This window comes from Mirounga leonina, unplaced genomic scaffold (genome assembly GCF_011800145.1).
Source record: "Mirounga leonina isolate KUSES-001 unplaced genomic scaffold, KU_Mleo_1.0 Mir_150, whole genome shotgun sequence".
In the NCBI taxonomy this organism is placed as follows: domain Eukaryota; kingdom Metazoa; phylum Chordata; class Mammalia; order Carnivora; family Phocidae; genus Mirounga; species Mirounga leonina.
In genome coordinates this window covers 23,040,189-23,046,188 of record NW_023270374.1, presented here as the reverse complement: position 1 = coordinate 23,046,188, position 6,000 = coordinate 23,040,189, and positions in this window count along the sequence as shown.

Sequence of the window (6,000 nt, the reverse complement as noted above, 5' to 3'; positions counted from 1 at the left end):
GAGTCCACGGATCTATTTTTAGCGTAGTCCTCTTACTGGATCTATACCTTTGCAAAAGTCGCTTGTTGCATCTAAGCCTCAAGTTGCTCATCTGTAAAGTGGAGGTAAAAGTCATCCTTTTTTAAAAAGATTTATTTATTTATTTTAGAGAGAGAGCGCATGTGCACAAGCAGGGAGAGGGGGAGAGGGAAAGGGAGAGGGAGAGGGAGAAGCAGACTTCCCGCTGAGCACAGAGTCTGAGGCGGGGCTCCATGCCACAACCCTGAGATCATGATCTGAGCAGAAAACCAAGAAACCAAGAGTCGGACCCCCAGCCAACTGAGCCACCCAGGCTCCTCGGTAAAAGTCATTCTTACTTCACAGGGCTCTGGAGAGGATTTGGTGACCTCCTGAACCACGTATTTGCCAGGCACTGTTGTGACCACAACAGGGAGAAAACCTTGCCCTCCTAGAGCTTTATGGAACTAGTGGAGAGAGAAATTAGTCATCATAAGGATAATAATCATCAAAATAAATAAAATACACACAAAGAAGAGTCTGTGTAAACCACCCGGGGCCTGGCCCGTGGCAAGCACTCCATGGTAGCTCTTACAGACACACTGTGACAGCACTTTGTAAAGCCAGCACAGAGGTAGGACTGTAGGTGACAGACTGTGAGCATGTTGCCTTCATTCATTAACTCCTCTCTGCTCAAGCACGTATCATTCAGCCTCCAAGGCCCCTCTCGAATTGCCTGCTTGAAATCCGTGTCTCTTACAGTGTAGAGCTTTCTTCTTTCTTCTTTTCAGCCATCATTTAGTGACTGTCACTTTGGGTGGGTGCTGGGGCTATTAAGCAGTCAGGGTGTGGTCAGGAGGGCAGAGGGAGGGAGCCCAGAGGCCAGGCAGAGGAGAGCCAGACTGGAGGAGTGGGCAGCCTTGGTTTTCCTCGGCCAAGGGAGACCCTGAAGGCTTCTAAGCTGGATGATAAAGTTAGCAGATAAACTAAGACTTCACAGCATTCTTGCTTAACTACTACACAGTAAAAGTGAACATTTGCATTATGGTCAAATGAATAATCTGTATTTAAGCACAATCAAACTAAAGAGCTACATACAAGATGGAGATGTAAGGACATGGAGGAGCAAAGACCTCAGGGCAAATAATGTCTCAAGGTGAAGACCGTATGCTACTAGATCAGCGAGAAATGTGGCAAAATGGAGCAGGGAGGTTTTGGAGCTGGATAAACCTGGGTTAGCATTTCTTACCCGTAGCAAGCTATTGCACCTTGGTGGGAGGGTTAACACCAACCCTGTTGCTTTGGGAATCCATCAAATGCCTGGCACTTACTAGGCATGTAATAAGAGGCATATATTATTAAATAGCAATAGCAGTATTAGTTATCAGTAACAATGCAGCATTATCGAGAGAGTTCTGTGTCAACCAGAACTGTGTTCACATCCTGATGTCCAGCACAGGTTTCCTAACCTTTCTGAGCCTTGAGTTGTCTTCTTTCCTGTAAAATGATTGAATAATACCTTCCTTGTCGGGTTGAGGTAAGGAATAAATGTGATCATGAAACATTTCTAGGCCGTATAATAGATGTTCAGTTAAGTGCTATTTTTATTTTTATTTATTTTTATTTTTTAAAGATTTTATTTATTTATTTGACAGAGCACAAGCATAGGGAGAGAGAGAGGGAGAAGCAGGTTCCCTGCCGAGCAAGGAGCCCGACACGGGACTCGATCCCAGGACCCCGGGACCATGACCTGGGCTGAAGGCAGACGCCCAACCGACTGAGCCACCTAGGCGTCCCTATTTTTATTTTTTAAAGATTTTATTTATTTATTCGTCAGAAAGGGGGGGGAGAGAGAGAGAGAACACACAAGCAGGGGGAGTGGCAGGCAGAGGGAGAAGCAGGCTCCCCACTGAGCAGGGAGCCCGATGCAGGACTCAATCCCAGGACCCTGGGATCCTGACCTGAGCCGAAGGCAGACGCTTAACCGACTGAGCCATCCAGGTGTCCCAGTTAAGTGCTATTTTTAAACCAAAATGCAGTGAGCTTTATTGAATAGTCTGATTATAAGAATTATATATTCTGATGACAAAAAATTCAAGCAATATAGAAACATTTAAAGAAGTGATGACAAATCACTGGAAATTCCATTAACCATAGCTAGCTGATGGCCAATCTTTTAGATAACTCCTTATATAAACTTTTAGTTTGATCTTCATAATATACATGGGTTCATAGTACACACCTGTCCAGTTTTTACTCAATAACATGTTCTGGATATATGTCCGGTTCATAAATATAGACATATCATTTTTAAGGGCTGCCGGGTAAACTATTTTATGGAATATCAGAATTTATTTAACATTATTGATAGTCACTGAAGTCACTTCCAGATTTTTACTATCTTATACAATGCTGTATTAAGCAAGCTTGTACATAGATCATTGTGCTTGTGTATAAATTCACTTGTTTCATTTCCTCTCTGGGATAGATCTCTGTAAGTGAGATTACTAGATCAAAGACTTTTCCCATTATAATCTGTTTACATACTGCTAAACGGCCTCCCAAAATGACTGTGTGAATTTGCACTCCCACCAACACTGCAGAAACTGTGCTTGTCTTCCCATATCCTTCCTTGCTCACACTGGATTCTGCCAGGCTTTTTAAACTTGGTCAGTCTGGTCTATTGAAAAATGGTATCCAGGGGCACCTGGGTGGCTCAGTTAAGCTGCTGACTCTTGATTTCTGCTCAGGTCATGATCTCGGGGTTGTGAGATTGAACCCTGCGGCAGGCTACGCTCAGCAGGGTGTCTGCTTGAGACTCTCTCTCCCTCTCCCTCTGCCCCTCCCACTCTCTTTCTCTCTCTCTCTCAGATAAATACTTTTTTTTTTTAAAGATTTTATTTATTTGCCAGAGAGAGACACAGTGAGACAGGGAACACAAGCAGGGGGAGTGGAAGAGGGAGAAGCAGGCTTCCTGCTGAGCAGGGAGCCTGATGCGGGGCTCGATCCCAGGACTGCGGGATCATGACCTGAGCGGAAGGCAGACGCTTAAGGACTAAGCCACCCAGGTGCCCCTAAATAAATAAATCTTAAAAAAAAAAATGGTATCTCAGTCCTATAGTTCCAGGATTACTAATGAGATTGACAATCTTTTCAAGTATTTACTTCCATTTGTCTTTCTTCTTTTGTTAATTGCCTGCTTAGGCCATTGTTATTTGACCATTTTCCTATTGAGGTGTTCCTATTGACCTTTAAGAATTCTGTTTATTAGGATTCTTAACTCTTTGTTGTATATGTGACAAATATTTCCCCCACTCCGTTGTTTGTCTTTAACCTTGTGTATGGTGTTTTGTTGCTACATATGCACTTTTAATTGTAAGTAGTCAAATCTATCAATTTCACTTAATGTGTCTTTTTTAACTTTTATAGCATGTTCAGAAATACCTCCAGTTCCAGGATTATGAAAATATTCACTTGTTTTTTAATTTCAATACTTTGTTTCTTTCATGACATACAAAACTTTGATCAAGGTGGATTTTTTCTCCAAATGGCTACCCAGTGGTCCTGTGCTGTTTATTGCCTTCCATCTTCTCTCCACTAATTTGAAATGTTACCTTTATCATACACTACAGTTCCTTATACACTTGGGTTCTATTTCTGTACTCTGTTCAGTTTAATTGGTCTGTTTTTTCTTTTGTCAAAATGGCACTGTTTTAGTTGGCATATCTACCTAATGCATTTTAATATCTGGTAGAAAAAGTCCCAACTCACTAATCTTCAAACTTTTTGGGGGCAGTAGGGCAGAGTGGTTAAATTCATAGAGATTGGGTTCATTCAGCCAGTCCGAGCTTTAATCCCAAGTCAGCTGCTCACTAGCTGTGTGATCTTGGGCAAGTTATTTTTTTTTCCTCTGAACCTCTGCTTCCTCATCTGTGTAATGTTGATAGTAATGGTACCTTCCTTATGGTATTTTTGTGAAGATGAGCTGAAATGAGGCATAGCAAGTCTATGAGATAGGGTCTGGCCCGTGGTAAATAGTAAATGTTGGGCCCTTTTGTTATGAAAACAAACGATGCATCTGTTTTTCCAGTTGAATTTTAGGGTCACTGGGATCTTGACTGGGATGACATTTACTTGATAGGCTAATTTTGGGACAATTAATATCCACATGTTATAGGGTCTTCCAATGTAAGGCCAGCTGTGATCTTTATTGGTTCAGACCAATAAAGTTTATAGCTTTCTCCATATAAGATGTGCACATTTTATGTTAACTTTATTTCCAAATGGTGGAAGTTTTTTTATTGTTGTTACTGTTCTTGTGAATGGGCTCTTTTATCCACCATTATGTTCAAATGGGATTATTATTAGTCCATAAGAAAGTTATTCATTTTTCAAAATTGAGATATAATTGACACGTAACATTATATTAGTTTCAGGTGTACAACAGAATGATTTGGTATTTGTACATATTGAGAAACAATCACCACAACAAGTCTAGTGAACATCCATCACCACACAGTTACAAATTTTTTTCTTGTGATGAGAACTTTTATGATCCACTCTCTTAGCAACTTTGAAACATACAGGACAGTATTGTTAACTATAGTCACCATGCTGTATACTTCGTCCCCATGTCTTGTTTTATAATTGGAAGTTTGTCACCTTTACCCATTTTGCCTACCTCTCAACCCCCACCTTTGGCAGCCACCAATCTGTTCTCTGTATCTAGTTGTTCATTTCTAAATGTTTATTTTGCACCCAAAGTAGCTGGAAGTGTTGAGTTAGGAAATAATTTCTCCTCTGTTTAGTGTCAGCTTTTGGGCATCCTCTTCTTTCAGCTCCAAGAGGATCCCCCTGCCCCAGGCTCCTATCTCTAGGGCCCTTACCACATTGGTTTGCCATCACTTGTAATCCAATCTATGTCATAGCAGAACTGTGTCTAATTGGGCCGTTAGTCCCCAGGGCTCAGCACAGAGCTTACCTCCCGGTAGGAGCTTATCCATGACAATGAAAGAAGGTGCTCGATGCTGTATTACTGTTTTCTTGGATAGAGGAGCCTCTCTTCTGGGACAGAGAGCAGGGCAGTAAATAGGCCTACAGTCCCTGACCTCATCTGGCTGACAGTCTAATTCAGAAGCAGACATTGAAGACGTCATCATCAACGTCAAGGGTGAATTCTATTTTTCCTCATTATAGTTTGAAGGAAGCATTGGGTGCTATGGGAGTGTAAAAGACTCAATGAGTATAGGGCAGCAGGGAAAGCCTTGTTGAAGAAACAGTCAGGGAGGCATCCAGGATGACTCTGCACCCCTCTCTTGCTCCTCCTCCCCTGCAGACCAGCCTTAGCACCTCATCCTGCTTGAATGAATCCATTCAGCAACCTACGAGCCCCCACTCTGTGTCAGGCCCTGTGCCGTTGGGTCTGGGTAAAATTTATCTGGAAAGAGGGTCCTATGCTTTTTAGTAGACTTCACAAAACGTAAGAACCACTCAGAAGGGAGGTACTATGTCTGTGATAGTTACCTACTACTATGTAACAAATTACCTCAAAATGTGGTGCCTTAAAACAGTAAATATTAAAAAACCAAACAAACAGTAAATATTTATTATCTCATACAGTTTCTGTGGGTCAGGAATCCAGAAGTACTGTATTTGGGTGATTCTGGCTCTGAATCTTTCATGAGGTTGCAGTCAAGATGTTGGCAAAGGCTGAAGTCATTTGAAAGCTTGTCTGGGGCTAGCACCATGTGGACCTCTCCATAAGGCTGCCTGAGTGTCCTCCTGACATGGCGGCTGGCTTCCCCCAGAGAACAAGGCGGAAGCTGCCATGTCTTTTATTACCTAGCCCCAGAAGCCACCCACAGTTGTTTCCAAAATATCCTTTTGGGTCTACAGTTCAGCCCTCTTCAAAGTGAGGACTAAAAAGGATGTGAATAATCAGGATTGGGAATCACTGTGGGCCGTTTTGGAGGCTGGCTACCAGTGCCTTAGGAGTTTGGAATG